The 19,473-nt window shown below is 42.0% G+C and overlaps 1 long non-coding RNA gene across 6 annotated transcripts in view; it reads left to right on the top strand.

Annotated features, from left to right (window-relative positions):
- LOC144302698 (uncharacterized) overlaps positions 1-9,816 on the top strand; it is a 53,001-nt gene extending 43,185 nt beyond the window's left edge. For 4 of the 6 annotated variants that reach the window (XR_013369702.1, XR_013369701.1, XR_013369704.1 and 1 more), the window contains 5 exons: positions 651-781; positions 1,939-2,129; positions 4,366-4,527; positions 9,200-9,313; positions 9,643-9,816. This is a non-coding gene — a long non-coding RNA (uncharacterized LOC144302698). Of the gene's footprint in view, positions 1-6; positions 185-650; positions 796-1,938; positions 2,130-4,365; positions 4,528-9,199; positions 9,314-9,642 lie in introns of those variants that run through there. The other 2 variants (XR_013369705.1, XR_013369706.1) reach the window with 2 other exon arrangements.
- The last annotated feature ends 9,657 nt before the right edge of the window (positions 9,817-19,473 follow it).

The following is a 19,473-nucleotide window of genomic DNA, read 5'->3' as shown; positions in this document are numbered from 1 at the left end:
TGAGTCTGGGGGATAGATTTTTCTAACCGCGAGAATATATCTAGAAGGCCCGGCTGCACATCCCAAGTGGAAGACTGGACAGTCCCGAGGCCTGGCGTCCGGTCAACTCTTGGCACCTGGCTCGTGTCCCTCGAGAACAAACAATTTGGGGGGAACCAAAATGACATCTCTCTCTTTTTTTAAAGTGATTCCAAACTGCAATTAATGATAAATGTTTCGTACTCATTCTATCAGCCACAAAAATAATTACTTGCTAGCATGTCCAAAGGCCTAAGGACCAAAATAACTTGGACAGTAAATAGACTTTTGAGAAATCAAACGCATTATCCCCTCTACTGTTCTTTTGACTTGCTTTCCCCAGGAATCTGTTTTTTTGAGGGAAGGATCTTTTGTGCCTGTTATTTTATGTACAATGGTTTGAGAAATAGTGACAGGCAAATGTAGCTAGAACCAATCAAGCTTGGAGGGCATTTTTTCCCCCATTATTCATCAAAGTACAAAACGTACCGAATTAAAATTCACTTTGCCCTTGAATTCCCAAGGTCTCGGCCTCAAAGGTACAGGTTTGAACACAAGTGAAACTAAGCAGGGTACATTTACATAGGTCTGAGGCAGATGGGGAGACTCATTCTAAGCCGGATTTTTTGCAGGCCTACGTAAAGATTGTCAGCGATTATCAGCAAAATTGATTGTATACCATGAAATAAAGAACACTGAAGCAGATGATAATGGTTCTTTATCTCAGAATTAAATGGACACAGAATACAATCCTTCGAAAGAAGTAAGCACTGTAAGGTAATGAATATTTTAATTCCCGTATACTGACAGCCTTCGTCAGTGTTGAAAAGTCAACTCAATACTGGTTAGTAAATAGCTATTAGGTAGGTTTCGGATGGCCTCCTACCTCATCTTGTTGGCTGCCAGCAGGAGCTGAGCAAGACCCCTCTAAGTGTGTGCTTGTGTGCAAATAAGAATTCCAAATGATTGGAGGGGAGGAGGAGCCTCCCCATTGTCTCATCTTCCACTAAGCAGTACAGCTCCGAGATCCAAACTAACTGGTACTAGAGGGTCTAGAATTTCTTCTTCGTTAGTTATGCCGCTCTGGTAGTAAGAGAAACCAAGAATTTAGAGGTTATAAATTCAAAGACTCCTGACCTGTGACCTGATAAATGGTTTGGGGCACATGCTCGCCTCTGGTCTCCATTTCCCTATCTATTGGTAATGACCTACCACTATTAATTATGAAGAATATGAAAATGAGAAGGATGGGGGGTAAAGTGCAAACACTCAAGGTAAATTAATTTTATTTTCATGAAGGAGGGGGAAGAAGAAAGGTCAAATAAATGTTAACAGAGCACACAAACACAGGCTTGTGTTTTTGTTTACACCCCCTTGTGCTCTTTTCCAAGGAAGAAAAACCAGTTGTAGCTTGATGATTCTAGTGCCTCTTCTCCCCTCTTCCTTGATCTTCAACAACAAAAAAGCTTGTTTGACATATTTTCTATCAGCAAATCAGATGCTACAAGGTCCTTCAATTTCACAAAAGAATCTCAACTATTTCCTTTTCCACTTCATTTTTTTCTGTAGCGTTTCATTTATTTCAACTTGTCTGAATTATGACGCAGCTGATGCTCTTTAACTTCCTCCCAGCACTTTAATCTTTGTCCTACCTACCCTCCTCCCCACCCCTCCCGCCCTTACCCCCACCTCCCAGTGCACATTAAGCCTCATATTAGTTTAATGCTACTGTCCCTGCTGGTGCAAAGTGTCTTCCCCTCATTGACTAGGCTTCCTCCTCTTATCTGCCAAATCGATACTATATCTACAAGATCCTAATCCCCATTTTCATGCCTTAAATAAGATGAAAACCAGATGCTTAAAAACTATTAACCTCCTCTTCCTGAATAGTGTCACGCAGCACTTTTTTTTTTTTTTCAGGTTTTAACTTAGGCTCTGTGAAATCGGAAAGGAAGTCTGAGGAAGAAAGCAAAAAGGAATAATAACCAGAGAGGGTAAAACAGAGAAAATCATATTCGAAGTGTGAATTTTCAGTCCTTAAATTGGAACAAACTCTAAAATCAATGTAACAGACACACGAAGTGGATTTCATGGTCAATTCTAGGAATTCCGTGAGTGGTTAGAAAGTGTGGCAAAGTTTGACTTACTGCGAATCAGGCCTTTTCTCTTTTTCAGGAGAAAAAAAAGTCATAATTAGCCCCATATTGCCAAGCTATGATTCAAAACCTGCGAGGCAAGAGGTGTTGTCTAATTGTCGTGCTTGACTATAAGTAGTTCAAAATGCTTCACACTTTCCTATGAGAAATATATAAGAAATTCCCTTTTTAATAAAAGAGAAGTTGAGGCACAGTCTAGGTTACGGGCCAAACCCACCAGGCTGATCAGCGGCGGAACAGGGGTCAGTATGACATGCATTTGACCCATATCACTGGAGTTTCCATTCTTCATTTTCTCACTCTTCTTGGTGCTCAGTCCCATAAGCTATAAGGACTGATTCAAATTAGCCAAAAAAGAGCAAATATTAAAACTTATAGGTAGGTAGCATTGTACCAATGCCTGGGGACTATTTATCAGAACCCACAGTAATACTTACCGGTACTATGAAGCATTGCTCTCTGATAGTCTACTCTCTATTCTGTTTCTTTATATTTCATGTCACCACTAATGCATGCAACCCACAATTTAAGAAACAATGCATTAAAGAATAGTAACCGATGTTAACATTTATGTAATATTTACTATTTCTAGGCTCTGTTCTAAGCATTTTATGTATGACTCATTGAACCCTCGAAACCACCCGATAAGGGCAGCCCGGGTGGCTCAATGGTTTAGCACCACCTTCAGCCCAGGGCATGATCCTGGAGTCCTGGGGTCGAGTCCCACATCAGGCTCCCTGCATGGAGCCTCCTTCTCTCTCTGACTGTCTCTGTCTCTCTCTCTCTCTCTCTCTCTCTCTCTCTATCCCTCATGAATAAATAAAATCTTAAAAAAAAAAAAAACCACCCAATAAAATAGTAGCTATTACAGATGAAGAAACTGGCAGAGAGTTGTTCTCAAGATCATATAGCCAGGTAGATCCTTCCCCTCAAATTGTGAAAAATATTATACACATGATTTTCAAATCTGAATTGTATGTAAGATCAATCTGTATGTAAAAAAATAGGATTAAGGTTTATGTTCTCTGATTCGAAGGTCACAAAGTATTGTATCACCCCCACTGCCTCTCTGATATAGTGTTTGAGATTGCCATGATATTTTTTTTTACTAATATCCAGGTTTAACTGAAAATGTATTGCATATTATTATGATTAATCTCTATCATTATATAATTATTAATCTCACAACAATGTCTCAAGTTAGGTAATATTACCCCCACTTATCAGATGAGAAAACTGGTATTTTGGCTTTATCTGAAATCTTTACTATGGTTTGCTGTCTATATCGGATTCATCGGTCACCTAGCGGAATCCTATTATAATGGTGCACATGGATAAGGAAACTTTGATCAGAGGAGGATGTAGAAATAGAATGCATTCATGTATATAGCTCAGGGAGGTTTGAAAGCTCTGGTAAAGGACCAAAGCAGGGAGTTCTGGGCCACCAAATGGTAGAGTGAGAATTATAGTGGCTTCCCATAGAGTTGGCTGCCCAGCATTGTGTCTTTTCCTGGCTTCCGTCCCGCTCTCTGAACCACATGGCCACAACAGCAGGGCTTCTGAAGCTACGGTTGACCTTCCACGCAATCGTAGCCAGCTGGACCAGCAATAGGCACCTGAGCCAAGCTGGGCCAACGAGCACTTCCCAGAGGTGTTTGCAATGGGCACTAAAAGAGTCTGGCCTTAGTCTGGCTGGTGTATTGAATGGAGAAAATAATAACCTTCAGAACTCTTGGGGGTCATGCTTGCTCTATCATGGAAAAGCGGTGTAAGCTGGTAGGCCAGGAGAAACCAAAATGAGGCAGGTGTAAAGAGGAGCTGATAGAGTGCTGGTAAGACTCAAGTCGTAGGCTCCAGTGTGTTCCCATGCGGAGCTGTACTCCTGCCCTTGGATGCTCCTGCAACCTTGAACGGAATCCCCTTTTTTGCTTAAGCTAGTCAGAGCAGGTTTCTGTTCCGTGCAACCAAAAGAGTCAGAAAGAAATGGAAGGATGGGATAGTGGCAGGAACACCTGCCCACTTTAGTTCTACATATCACTGGGCTTAGTTTTAACTACCAGATCTCACTAAATTTAGATTCCTCAAGCAAAAACAAAAATAAAAAAAAAAAAACAACTACTAAAGCATCCCATCTTTTTTGCCTTTGGCATATAAAATATTTAAAAGAACTTCTTGCTGCTTTTACATATAGGGGTCTCCAGGCCAGTGTTGTCCGAGAGAAATTTCTGCAGTGATGGATATATCCTTTATCTACACTGTCCAATCAGAAGCCCATAGCTACATGTGGCTGTTGCATACTGAAAATCGGGCTAATCGAGGAAGATAAAGAATTTTTAGTTTCACTTTAATACATGTAAGTTTAAATAGCCACTGTATGTGGCCAGTGACACTCACAGTAATTAAAAATAGATTTTCTTCTGTGACAAAATACAAATAGTACAGTTGATTTGCAGGGTCAAGATGAGAATCAAAAGAAAACTGGAAGTAGTGCAGAAATAGTGCAGAAACACCCAGGAACAACTGTGAAATGTCTGACTCAGTCACTGTAAACCACATCCCCACCTCCCAACCCATAAGAAGATGGAAAAGGCTAATAGGAATTAACCTGTGAAACAGACAAAAAGAAAGGAACCAAAAAAGGGAAGAAAGGAAGGAGGAAAGCAAGAGAAGCAAAAACGCTTTGAAGACAGAGAATGGTTCTCTGGGGGCTCCTGGGTGCCTCCGTTGGTTAAGCATCCGACTCTTGGTTTTGGCTCAGGTGGTGATCTTGCTGTCCTGGGTTCGAGCCTCCACTGGGCTCAGTGCAGAGTCTGCTTTAGGTTCTTTCTCCTTCTTCCTCTCCTTTCCCCTCTGCCCCTCTCCACTCTCTCTCTCTAATAAATAAATAAAATCTTTAAAGAAATAAAAAATAAACACAAAATAACAAAATAAAATAGTTCTCTGGTCAGAATAAAATTTACCCAATGGCGGGGGCACTGGGCTGGCTCAGTCGGTAGAGCATGTGATTCTTGATATGGGGTTGTGACTTTGAGCCTCACCTTAAGAGCAGAGGTCACTTAAAATTAAAATCTTCAAAAATATTTTTTTACCTGATTGCATTAACAAACCTACAAAACAAACCTCTCCCTCAGAGGGCATAACTGGCCAGCAAGATTAGCAAGGCTATCTCAATTATGGAGTATGAATGCATCAGCCTTGAAGGATCCAGAAAGCAAATGGAGTATTTCGCCTTCCTTATTCTGAAGCAAATTCCTGATTGTAATTGAGCTTCCCAAACCCCTGGCATGTGGAGAGGTCTGTGTCAATGCAAATGTCCAGTTCCTTTCTAGCTGTAAACAAATGCATGCCGGGCTGATTGTGTGCAGCAGATGCTATGAGTTGGGTTAAAGGGAACTTGCATAAATAAATAAATAAATAAATAAATAAATAAATAAATAAATAAATGGAACTTGCTCACAAACCAGATCCAATCTTGTCTGTTGACAAAATCAAGTGCCTGAACCATCAAGGCAAAGAACTAGGTCCTAATTAACCCAGATAATGTCAACCGGGTCTATCCCTCCCCCCCCCCACCCCCCCCGGCAGACACCCAAATGGCCTCCTCGCACAATCCCTCACCTGTCCCAGGGACTTGTCCTCAAAATATTAATTTCTCATGCAGAATCAGGAGAAACTCTGGAGCCCCTCAGTGGATTCTGGCCTGGGCCAATAAGAACAGGAGAACTAGAGAGGTTAGGAGTAGAAGACGGTGAGACACATGAGTTAATTTAAAAGGATGGATAGCAAGAGAAACCAAGGGCCGGCAGCATTCTTATTAGGGAAGTGCTGGGGAAAAAGAGTTCAATTTCTTCTTCAAGATGCATCCAGATTTGGGGTGCCTGGCTAGCACAGTCAGTAGAGCATGCAACTCTTGATCTTGGGGTTGTGTGTTTATTACTGAAGAATAAAATCTTTAAAAAAAAAAAAAATGCATCCAGATCCGACTTACTGAAACAAAGAGTAGTATAACCATTTTTTATAGAAAATTTTTACTTTTTATTTCTGCCCACCCAAGAAGGACCCATTAAGTCCCCAAGCAATTTTTCTCAAAGTGGGGTTTACCAAGCACCTGCACCAGAGTCATCTGAGGAACTTGCTAAAAATCTAGGCTCTTGGGCCCCCGGAATTGCCAAATTCGAATCGCAGGGGTTGGAGTGCAGGAATCAGCACTTTGAAAGAAATGTCCAGACGCATCTCTGCCTTCTCAAGTCGGAGAAGCTTCTACACCAAGGGAAGTCTATAGAAAAGGTAGAGGGGGGATCCCTGGGTGGCTCAGCGGTTGAGCGCCTGCCTTCGGCCCAGGGCGTGATCCTGGAGTCCTGGGATCAAGTCCCTCATCGGGCTCCCTGCATGGGGCCTGCTTCTCCCTTTGCCTGGGTCTCTGCCTCTCTCTGTGTCTCTCATGGATAAATACATAAAATCTGAAAGAAAGAGAAAGAAGAAAGAAAGAGAAAGAAAAGAAAAGAAAAGAAAAAAAAGAAAAGAAAAGAAAAAAGGTAGAGGAAAGAATTCTTCTACCTGAAAGGGTCGAGGGACAGCTATGGCTGCAGAAGCCCTCAGACCAGCCGCTTGGGCAGATAGGACCCTGCTCAAACGACGCCTTCCCAGGGAGAAAGGAGCCAGGCCCACTTTCCAGCCTCTGTCAGTTTGTCCTACCACACTGAGGCAGTTGGGCTTGTGGTTTTTGTTTCTGTTGTTTTACTCTTTTACAAAATTTGCAAAATTAAGTGAAAAAGAGCACTGGAATTTTATCTTTTTTTTCCCCTCTCTTGGATTCTAGCCTCCCTAGCAGCAGTCAAGCAGCCCTAACCTTTTTCTTGAAGTAAAAAAAAGTTCTAGAGACACGACTGTTTCCCAAAACATAATATTAAAAATCTTTCGTGACATTAAAAATTGATTAAAAATCAATCTTTTGTTTCCAAAAAACAAGGAAGAAAGCAAGGCAGTAAGGCTCAACCATTTTTGTGAGCTGATTGCAGAAGTAAAACTTTTATTTCCTGCATGTTTACACAACGCGGAAAGGAAGAATATTATGTTCTTGGCGTTCAGTAAGTGAAATAATAAGAGATGAACATATGGTAAAAATGTGGCATGGTTAAATAGCAAAATTAAACATTTTTCAGATCCTTTGACTTAATAGTTACTCTTCTAGAGATGTATCCTAACAGAGTCACTGGAAAAGTACAAAAAGATATGAAACAAGGCTGTACACAAGTGGTGTTTACAATAAAGAAACATTAGAAACTTCTGATATGAACCACATCAACCATGATGCCAGCAACTTCTCCATCCTCTTCTAACAGAACCCATCCTGCTCACAGTCTTTTGCTGTGACCTAGACTATTCCTTGAGCAAAGGGTGGACACCGAATGGATGAGGAATGGGGACCTGAATCATAGGCTGGGCAATAACTGAGACTTAGCCCAACCCCCAAAGTCCTGGTCCAGAGGGGTTGATACTAATTAGGCCAGTTAGACATTCTCCTTTTACAAATTAACAGAAAAATACAGAACTAGCCATTGGAATCGACATATATATTTTTCTTTAGAAATAAATTATAGAGTTATATATTAAGATGTCAGGCAATAAAATGGTTGCTTACAAATATGCCTTATATAAGTACAGAAGTTATGTTCATAAGAAAATATTAACGACACTGTTGTTTTATCCATTAATGTCTCAACCATTTACCAGTTAAATTAGTTACAGTAGGTGGTCAACATCTTCTTTCATTGACAGCATGGGAAATGAGTGTTAATAATAAAGTCTTATAGTCACAAAGTTAAATATCTTGGATTTTAAAGCTCACTAGAATTGGCCTCTGTGGGATATGAATATTGGCTCTGTTACCAAAATCAGAGACTGGATTTCTAATGAATAGGTTTTCTTTACACAGGTAATATAGATTTTAAAGAAACCACATGGGCTCATTAAAGGTTAATATAAATGTGAAATTACTACCCTGAAGTTCCATTAGCCACTCTGTTGATTTTTAAATAAATCAGCTTGTCAAATAAAGCTCTATATAATATTTTCCTCATGTGCTTCAGTCACCTTCTCCTGAATGGACAAACGCCAGGCAGTCAGTATGTTTTACACATTTAAAAATAGGTAAGATAAACACCGCATTACCATAATTTTAGGCAAATGGAGAACAACCTGCCAATAAACGTTACAAAATTATTTCACCCATATCCATACTGGAACTTCCAAGGCCTTCCATGAAGTACTGGGACCCTCCCAACCCTGCGCCTACTCGGATATTCTATAGAGAGACCTTTCCCTGAACTAGAAGACCTTCCGGCGTCACCTCTCCACGGTTGTCTCTTATGATGCCAACCATAACACCTGCTCCATTTATTGTTCACATATCAAAATGTCAGAAATGTGCATCCACTGTTAATCAGCTGCATCCAATTTCTGCCCTTCAGGATATAACCTCTCTATTCTTTAATTCTTATCAAAAGCACAGTTGTAAGAAATGCTATTCATCAAAGCACAGTTGTGAGGAATGCTATTCATCAAACATTTCCTGGAGAACTGGAAGGCTGTTCAGTCCTCTAGGCATGTTATATTTATTTTTCCCCCTTAGACTTTCTCCTTGGATGAAATGAAACCATCAATGTCCATATTTAAAACAAGGAGAGTCCCTTTCCTCACCAGAATTTGGTATTATGCTCTTCATCTGTGTAGCGGATAATCTAAGAAAGAGCCACGTATCCTTCATTGGTTGAGGATGACGTGGTGTTTCCTTCTTGAGGACCCATGAGAGGTATTTCCGTTGGGCCACGACTGCTTTACTTCTGTCTTACAAATACTCAAAAGGTTGTTCATTAGCCACGTTTCCCCCACCCCACCCCCACCACTCCTTACAAGCTCAGAATCAGATTTGTAGACCACACCCAGTTATAGTCATGTGTTGGCTCTACACCTGGTTTGATTTTTATTTCTCACCTTAAATTTCTCATTGCTCTCATTTCATCCAGGAGACAAGGAAGGAAGGAGGGAGAAAGAGAAGTTGAGAAACTGGGGGCACCTGGGTGGCTCAGGTCATGATCTCCGGGTCCTGGGATGGAGCCCCGCACCAGGCTTCCTGCTCGGTGAGGAGTCTGCTTCTCTCTCTCCTCCCTGCTCCTGCTCTCTCTCTCGCTATCTCTGTCTCTCTTTCTCTCAAATCTAAATAAAAAATTAAAACAGAGAGAGAAAGAGAAACTGGAAGTTCGGATTAACTCATGCTATTTCTCAGTTCCTGTCACATGCAAATGTAAGGGTAATGTCTACCTTCTAAATACGAAGATCACTTTCAAGGTATTTGTACCAAGAGAGCCTCAGTGCCAAGAGAGAGGGCAAAAAGTTGCTATTTCCTTTTATCTTGTCCATGTAATTTCATCAGATGATTTCAACAGATATCCATTCCATTTACTTCAAGGCCCTGAGAGGTGGAGGATTATATGGGCACCATGAACTGGAAACCAGAAAGTCCTCAGGCTCCTACGTAGCCTGGTACCACCTTCATTTCTTCAGAACTTCGACTTACACGTGGCAGCCTTTCATTTGAGATCTGTTCATATCTCTACCTTTAAATAAATCATCAGAAACGAGACTCTCCTGGGCTCTGAATGTCGTTCTAAACTGGGCTACGCTGGTCAGGCCACACCTGGGAGTGACATTCCTGGATCATGTAACCAGCTTTTACCTAACTTGCTGGAACAAAGGTCATGGGCATTAAAACATGACTGCCTAGAAGAGCCTTTGGGCAAGACAGCTCCTTTAGAGGGAATGCAAACAACATCTAGAATATCATGAAAGAGTTAGATAAGAGGGTTCTCTCCTCCCTTTAACACCTACTAAAATTTGGGCCACCCTTCAAAGCTAGTATCATTTCCCAGATCTTTTGTTTTTTTTTAATTTTTATTTATTTTTGATAGTCACACAGAGAGAGAGGCAGAGACACAGGCAGAGGGAGAAGCAGGCTCCATGCACCGGGAGCCCGACGTGGGATTCGATCCCGGGTCTCCAGGATTGGGCCCCGGGGCAAAGGCAGGCGCTAAACTGCTGCGCCACCCAGGGACCCCTTCCCAGATCTTTTGTGAAGATTTGCCTGTGTATCTGTCTCAGCCTTTCCTGGCCTCACAACCATTGATACTTACCACATTATGTATTATAATGTAATTTTATGATCTTAGATCATCACCTGTATGGAAAGATCTGACAGGGCAGGAACTGCATCTTATCCATGTCGATACCCGCCCCCTCCCACTCCCCCCCCCCCCCCCCCAGGGTTTGGTATGGTTCCTCTACACGGTACTGTCAGTATTTGTTCTTGGCAACACAGAAGTGGATACGGTCAGCCTTCCTATTAACCCCCCCACAGAAGTTAATAGTCCTACCAGCAAGACCCTGAAACACACCAAAAATCCTGGGTTTTTTTGGTAATACTTTCCTACCACAGATATTTCTCTGATATTTAGGGGGAATCTCAGAATTATTTTTAAATTGAATAAAAATCAACCAATCACAAGGAAGAAAGAAGTAGGCTTCCTGCCTCTTTCCTAGGCTCTTAATCCTCCTCCCACTGCCCTTTACTCCCTTAGAGTGTCCAGGAAAATCTCTGGTGACTGCAAAGTCTAGACATGCCCTTTGCCTGTGTGTATAAAGGATGCCCTTTGGAGCCAATCGATGTGGCCACAGCCTGTCAGTCCTGACTGGGGCACTTTTGACTCTCCACCAGGATGGATTTCCTGTCTGGCTGACACCCTTGGTGTACAGATTCTTATCATTAGGTCAACACAGACAGGCTCCCTATGGGACGGCCTTTTTCCTGGTAGTGTATTTCCTACCCATTCTTGCTTTGTCAGTTTGATGTGTGAAATATTTTTTAATCCACTCAGACTTGGTCCTAGTCAGAGTTCTCTATTGGCTGTCAAAGAGACAGATATGGCCAAAAGTTGTACTTCCAAGAAAAGTCTAAATTCAACTCAAATATAGGATAAGGTTTACTGCAGGGATCATGAATTGACTAAAGGATAGAGCTTAGACCCGTGTCCTTTGGTCTCCAGTGTTCTCTCTCCTGTGTGTCATTGAATCTGAATGCTTTCAGATAGAGCATGTGCTCTTCAATTTACCATGGCCCCAATACTCCCTATCACTGGCCCTGGCACACATTTTTCACACTCAGCAATTACTACCATTCCCAGTGGCCAGCTATGCTGGATCTTCCTTGGCTCTGAAGACCCAGCCTGACTCCAAGGGCCCACACAGAGCCTTGAGCCCACTCCGTGTGGGCCCCTGGAGTCAGGCTGGGTCTTCAGAGCCAAGGACTGAAGGACTGAAGGACTTGAAGCCAAGACTTCAAGACTTCAGATACTGAGCCACCCAAGTGTCCCCCCAACAGTTTTCTTTCTTTCTTTTTTTTTTTTTTTTTTTTAATTTATGATAGTCACACAGAGAGAGAGAGGCAGAGACACAGGCAGAGGGAGAAGCAGGCTCCATGCACCGGGAGCCCGACGTGGGACTCGATCCCGGGTCTCCAGGATCGTGCCCTGAGCCAAAGGCAGGCGCCAAACTGCTGCGCCACCCAGGGATCCGCCCCCAACAGTTTTCAACAAATGATTTCAGAGGCCATTGATGAGCATTGCCTGGATTTATTATTTCATTAGAGGTTGCAATATCATTTACTCCTTCCTCATTTATTAGCTAGCATGTGTTTTTGAAAGAGGAACCCTCCCTCATCATCTGGTGGTTACCCTGAAGTACAAGGGTTTTGTTTTGTTTTGTTTTGTTTTGTTTTGTTTTGTTTTGTTTTGTTTTCCAGTGGAGGCAGGATGTTTGCCTTTTATAAACTAGTTTTCAGGATAATGAGCATCCTCCAAAGATGGCCAAGGAATATTTTAGATTTTAATCTCTGTGCCCTTATTAATACTTTTGCGTATTTTCTGTATCTCAAGTCATTACAGTGTGTTTTTGTGCAAAATGTTCCACTTTTCGGGCACCTGGGTGGCTTAGTGGTTGAGCATCGGCCTTTGGCTCAAGTCATGACCCCGGGGTTCTGGGATCGAGTTCTGCATCAGGCTCCCCGCAGGGAGCCTGCTTCTCCCTCTGCCTGTATCTCTGCCTCAGATAAAATAAATAAAATCTTTAAAAAAAATAAGTTCCACTTTTGTCCACAGGAGCTGCCTTGGTTCTTAGAGATGAATAACCCACAATCACATAAGCATTTACTTTCCCATATGTCTAAGAGCTACTTTCCAGAACTTACAAAATGACTTGTTATGAATTGCTTAATCTAGTATTTGTAGACCAAAATCTGTGTGCTCCTAGAGTGTGAGAGGGCTCTGCTTTCCTCTTGAATGACGATGGTTGGAGTCAGCTCCAGCTGGGAGGAGGAACTTCTCTTCCGTGTGTCACTGGTATTGTAGGGCTCACAGTTTTCAGGTGTGGCTATTCCTGTGTGGCCACTATGACTTTTATTCTACAAGACTGAGGTTGGGCAATATCACATACCTACTACTCGACAAGTAGCCCTCCTGGAAAGATGATCTGTGCATCTTGCTGAGCCCTCATTAAAGGGGAAGTAAATGAATAAACAAGAACAGCAGCAATCACGACGACAAAATGCCAGAGATAAAGACACAGGAGAGAAAGACAAGGCAGATGTGGAAGGGAAGCCCCAGGTGACAAGCATGTTCCAGCTGAGATTAGTGCAGGAGAATGAGAAATGACAGAAAATGACACATTTCTTAATGTTTGAACATATTTTTAAAAGATTTTTATTTATAAATTTGACAGAGAGAGAGAGAGCATAAGTGGGAGACAGCAGACAGAGGGAGAGGGAGAAGCAGGCTCCCCGATGAGCAGGGAGCCTGATGTGGGGCTCGATCCCAGGACCCCGGGATCATGACCTGAGCCACCCAGGTGGCCCTGTTTGAACACACTGGGAGAGCCCTAGTGTGTCGTGAGGAAGTTTGAAGATGAATGAGCGATAAATAGGTATATGGAAAACTAAGCAAAGTTGTTTGGTTCTGTGTTTTTAGGTACTAAATAACTCTAGAAAAAAAGTCATTACAGAATGGAAATTGGGGTGCCTGGGGGCTTAGCGGTTGAACGTCTGCCTTTGGCTTAGGGTGTGATCCCGGGGTCCTGGGATCGAGTCCCGCATCGGGTTCCCTGCAGGGAGCCCGCTTCTCCCTCTGCCTGTGTCTCTGCCTCTCTCTCTGTGTGTCTCATGAATAAATAAATAAAATATTTTTAAAATGGGAATCATAACATATTACCTGGCTCTGCTGTGAATAAAATTGGTATAGTCATAGTCATGTAAATCCTCTATAAATAACCGAAATTATGAATGTACCTATATTGAGAGGAATGAGAGGAGGTAGTGTGTGTGTACATATGGGAGTTGAGCTTTCATCTTCCGTAGTAAGAAGTCCTGAGATAATATATAAAACTCAAAAACTTCAGAAGTAGTATGAATTACCTTATTTAGAAGGTAATTGGAGGTAAATGTGGGAAGAAACGGCTAAAAAAGTTGAAGGTGGTTGTTCCTGAGAAGTGGGAATCTAAAGTGTGAGGTGGGGTGAGGGACTTTTATTTTCATTTCTCTGACATTTCAAATTATGTAACTGTGTACATTTTAAATTAAGATATTTTTCCCTAAAATCTTGTCACATTTCGGGGAACCTGGGTGGGTCAGTTGGTTGAGGGTCTGACTTCGGTTCAGGTCATGATCCCGGGGCCCTGGGATCGAGCCCCCACATTGGCCTCCCCACTTAGGGGGGAGCCTGCTTGTCCCTCTTCCTCTGCCCCTCCCCCCATGCTCTCTCTCTCTCAAATACATAAATCGAATCTTAAAATACACACACACACACACACACACACACACACACTTGGGGCACCTGGGTGGCTCAGTCGATTAAGTATCTGCCTTCAGCTCAGGTCATGATCCCGAGGTCCTGGGATGGAGCCCTGGTGCCGGCTCCCTGCTCCAGGGGCAACCTGCTTCTCCCTCTCTCTGCCCCTCCCCGTGCTCATGGTCTCTCTTTCTCAATCACACTCTCTCTCTCTCAAATAAATAATAATAATGAAAAGAAGAAAGAGAAAGAAAGAAAGAGAGAGAGAGAGAGGAAGGAAGGAAGGAAGGAAGGAAGGAAGGAAGGAAGGAAGGAAGGAAGGGAGGGAAAGGAAAAGAAAAGAAAGAAAAGAAAAGAAGAAAAGAAAAGAAAAGAAAAGAAAAGAAAAGAAAAGAAAAGAAAAGAAAAGAAAAGAAAAGAAAAAGAAAGGAAAGGAAAGCAGGCCCCCCACAAGGAGCCCCATGTGGGACTCAGGCCCTGAGCCAAAGGGAGCAGTTCAACGGCTGAGCCACCCAGGCGTCCCAGAACCTGTTTTCTCTCACCTGTAAGGGGGAGGGTGAGCTGGTGGGGAGAGGAGCTACCAAGCAGCATCTAGGGTCTCTCCCTCTACTTTCTCCCCCGTAATCTTTGATTCCAACAAATGACAATTTTGCAATCCTATGCCAAGTTCTATGCACAGATAGCTTTGGGAGCTAGGTCTCCCTGCCTCTCACTTGGCCCCACTTCCACTTGCTCACCTCCCAAAAAAATTCTGCAGCTACAACTGCCAGCCTTCTTTTTTTTTTTTTTTTACTCAAGGTGTAACATTTGTAATATTTTTACTTTGGTTGTTATTTATGTAATCTGTGTATTGTTTCCATTTTTATTGTAATTCTGTTTCTCTCGGGTTAAAAGCACCCAGTTCTCCTTCTCTCCAAAGGAGTGTGATAAATATAGGTCCTCTGCCTCATCGGAGCCAGTTCTTTTTTTTTCTTTTTTCTTTTCTTTTTTTTTTTTTAAGATTTTATGTATTTATTAGAGAGAGAGAGAGAGTGTGTGTGTGTGTGCACGAGAGAGAACATGAGGCCAGGGAGGGGCAAAGGGAAAGGGAGAAGCAGACTCCCCAGTGAGCAGGGAGCCCAATACTGGGCTCCATCCCAAGAACATGAGCTCATGTCCTGAGCCAAAGGCAGGTGCTTAACCAACTGAGCCACTCAGACGCCCTCAAGAGCCAGGTCTAAGGTAGCAATTTACAAAGAGACATGTGCACATCTCAGGGGTACACATGGTGATCTTCGGGGTGTGGGAAGAAGATACTGGGGCTTCTATTCATACACTTGCTTGTGATTTTTGTATGTTTTCTAATGTAGGTAAAGTAAACTTCAAACAAAAAAATTTACATTTTGGGGGGGAGTGCATCCTCAAACTATTTAACATTGATGAACTGCGTGATCTAAGATATTTGAGAATTATGTTCTAGGGCAACACTGTCCGGTAGAAATGTGAACCACACATGTGAGCTCCGTGTGTAACTTTAGGCATTCCATAGTCACTTATTTTATTTATTTTATTTTATTTTATTTTATTTTATTTTATTTTATTTTATTTTATTTATTTTTAAAAGATTTTATTTATTTATTCATGAGAGACAGAGAGAGAGAGGCAGAGACACAGGCAGAGGGAGAAGCAGGCTCCATACATGGAGCCCGACGTGGGACTCAATCCTGGGACTCCAGGACTATACCCTGGGCCAAAGGCAGATGCTTAACTGCTGAGCCATCCAGGGATCCCCAATAGCCACAATTTTAAAAAGCAAAAGTGTTTTACTTTTTAAATAAAAATATATTTATGTAAAATGTATGCATGTAAAACATGTATAAATATATTTTATTTAACATATTATGTCCAAAATATTCTCATTTCAACAGATGACAGATATGAACATTCTTAATACAAATTGTTACTTTTTTTTTTCTTACGGTGTCTTGGAAATCTGGCATGTAGTCTATACTGACAGCTCATCTGAATTTGAACTGGCCTAATGCTCAGTAGTACATGTGGCTCCGGGCCAGCGCATTAGACGGCTCAACTCAAGGGCATCTGACGGGACTCTGAGACCTGCTTCTAAGCGGGGACCTCCTGCGGGTGGGGCAGGAGTGCACCTGCTTCAGCTCTGCAGCACCTCCAAGGCTGGAAGGAAAAGAACTAGTTTATGGAGGAACTACTCTGCACGTCAGCCTGGTTCCTTCCATCCCATTCCATATTCCGTATTTGAGACAGAGATGGTTACACCATATGAGGTGAAGAAACAGGGACTTGGATCATGGAACTCGTAATCCTTCATCCAAAACACCCAGTGTTCCTTCATCCAAAGCCCTGGACTGCACATTCTTCTGAATGGCACCCCATTCCTTCCCCTGAAGCTACCGGACTGATTGCACCCACCGTCGGGTAAGGCGCTTACCCCTGAGAGCGCCTTCATAGAGCCAGTGAGCAGAATCGACAGCAGGACCCCAGGGCAGTCAGGATGCCCCCCGTCACCCCTTAAGGATCAAAACATGAACATTATACCACAGGCCATTCTCCTGCCCTCTTAGACTCTCCAACTGTTCACTGTCAGATTTCCTAGCGCAGTACTTCCCGGGTTGGGCCTCCCTTATGCGAAGTCAATCTGCAGTAGATTAATTAAACACTGTATTGATTTTCTATTCTCTGGGGTATTTCTAAAAGGGTTATATTCTTGAAACCCCTTCTCCCAGTTAGTAGAACATTTCCCTTTCGGAAATGAGATCCTTGGAACTGTATCACCGTCCGGCCACCCACCCCTGCCGGGACATCACCCCCGCCTCCCCATCTCTTGGCATAAAAGCTAACTTCTTGCCTTTCCCAAAAGACCGTTTGTGGCAAGAAAAGGGGGAGGGAGACCTGCTGGTTTTCAGGTCATGTTGATTTAACACTTCATGATTTATGCATCCTGTCTGTCTTGCTTGTAGATTTTCATTTTTGCATCTTGCTAAATACCTTGCAGGGGTGTTGTTCCTCTTAATTAGTTAATGTTTGTAAGGCACGTTACAGATGAAAGTGCTGTGTCAGTGCTAAATATGAACACTCGGTATCCTCAAGCTGTCCTTTGTCTGCACAGGGGTTTTGGGAATCAGACAAATCGTGAGAGATTTGCATTGGAAAAAGGCTCGGGTGTTCTGTCCTGAACTGTAGATTCTTCAACCATACATACTGGGGAACCAAGAGTGGCAATAAACACAGGCCTACTTGCGTTCACACTGTTGTCTGACCCCAATATAACAGCGCTTTCCCCACTTAGTCAAAGTGCTATGATGGTGGGGAGTGAGTGAGAAAAGAACCTGCCTCGTGAATTGTGCTGCCTTAGAGGCAGACCCTCCACCTTCTTGGTACATACCAAGCAATAAGTCATTTTTTGGTTCAGTGAGTGGGTGACTGAAACAATTTAGCTGCATCTCCAATGTGTCTGAGATGGAAAGAAGATTCACTTAAAATTACAGCATATTAAATTAAGTGTTGAGTAACGTTTCACCAAGAAAGAAATTTTTAAATACCAGTTTCATTGGCGTTTGCGAACACAGTCACTAAAACTGACGTTATCACATTTCTAAACGTGTAAAGAATCCTGTTCGGCGTCCTCATTAAGGTATTGATTTCAGTGGCCCATCTTTGAACACAAATTTTAAAATGTGTTCTTTAAGAAGGCCCAGCGGCCTTCCATTCTTTATTGCTTTCTAATCCTCACCCTTTAAGCCAGATTTGTATTTTAGAATAAGAGAACTGCTGGAGATGGAACCGAGAAAGTTGCAAGCTTGTATTTTAACAGCAAGGGTTTATGAAAAATGTGCTTGGGGGGGGTAATCAATCATTTTCTATAAACAAAAAATAAAATGTAAACTCACAGCCTAAAACACACTTTAGATTCCCCCTCGCATCCACAAAATGGCTGTTACCTGCAAATAATTTACAGTCATGTTAATAAATATTATTTTTGCTGATCCAGATTTCATGCTAGGACTATATAGCAAATTACCCATCAGTTCAATTGCTTTTCAATGTAAGAAAATCTTAGATTTATTTTTAATAACCCAAATTCCTAAATGCTCCAACAGGATCCTCCGTCAATGTAAATTTACATAATTCATCTTCTTCCACTCAACTTGTTTTTCTATAATTAGTGCAGCTGTCACCAGGGAGCCACATTCTTGTGGGCAGGTAGCTATGGGTACAGCAGGCAGGCTTCAGTCAAAGATTTCCTTTTAAACCATCCATCAGTTTTTTCCTTCATTTCAAATAAATCTGGTTCCTTAGAAAAGAATTCATTTCTTACCTAGCAGATTGCCCTGTTCAAATTTTGACTATTATTGCGTAACTTACAATTCCTTCTCCGGGTTCACTTAGCCCAGAAGATATAAACAAATGTCTGAAGAATTTCTTGATCAGGTCAACCGCTAGCCTGCATAGATGATTTTTCTCTTTATAGCTGCCATATTTTTATCAAGACAGATCCTCACTTCATAATGTAGTTATGATGCTGTGAAAAGCACAGCCACGCCACATTAAAAGTACAATGGTAAAAAAATAAACAAATAAATAAAATTTTAAAAAGTACAATGGTAAAGCAAGCTTCAGAATAGTACAATAAATATCTACCTTTCTATCTTTCTCGTATATAAAGTCTTTAAACTGCTTTTCTCTTTAGTTTTAGGGCTATATATTTAGCCTTTGCTATTGTCTGTTCTTTCATTGCTTCATTTGTAATACTTTTTTTTTTAAAGATTTTATTTATTTATTTATGAGAGAGAGAGAGGCAGAGACACAGGCAGAGGGAGAAGCAGGCTCCCTGCAGGGAGCCCGACGTGGGACTCGATCTCAGGTCTCCAGGATCACACCCTGGGCTGAAGGCAGCACCAAACCGCTGAGCCACCTGAGCTGCCCTGTAATACTTATTTTAAGGACTGAGTAGCCAATGCTTAAGTTCTCTAAATCTTCACTATAAAAATAATTTCCCAGGGCCTCTGGGTGGCTCAGTTGGTTAAGCATCCAACCCTTGATTTTGGCTCAGGTCCTGATCTCAGGTTTTTTTAATTTATTTATTTTTATTTTTTTATTTTTTCTGATCTCAGGGTTGTGAGATGGAGCCAGTGTCCGGCCCCGTGCTGAGCATGGAGTCTGCTTAGGATTCTCTCTCTCTCCTTCTCCCTCTGCTTCTCCCTACCCTCACTCTCGCTCCCTCTCTCTCTTAAAAAAAAAAAAAAAAAGTTACTGAGATGTTATAAGAAAAAAATAATAATTTCTCTTAAAATAAAAAGTGGATGAGTAAAAAGCTAGTATGGATAACATTTAGTGAGTGCTTAGTGTATACTAGGTGCCGCGGAGTAAATGAAGAAGTATATATGTGCCACAATGCT

This window comes from Canis aureus, chromosome 31, assembly GCF_053574225.1.
Source record: "Canis aureus isolate CA01 chromosome 31, VMU_Caureus_v.1.0, whole genome shotgun sequence".
NCBI classification, from domain to species: domain Eukaryota; kingdom Metazoa; phylum Chordata; class Mammalia; order Carnivora; family Canidae; genus Canis; species Canis aureus.
Note: the sequence above shows the minus strand (reverse complement) of the source record. Positions and strands in the feature narration are given on the sequence as shown.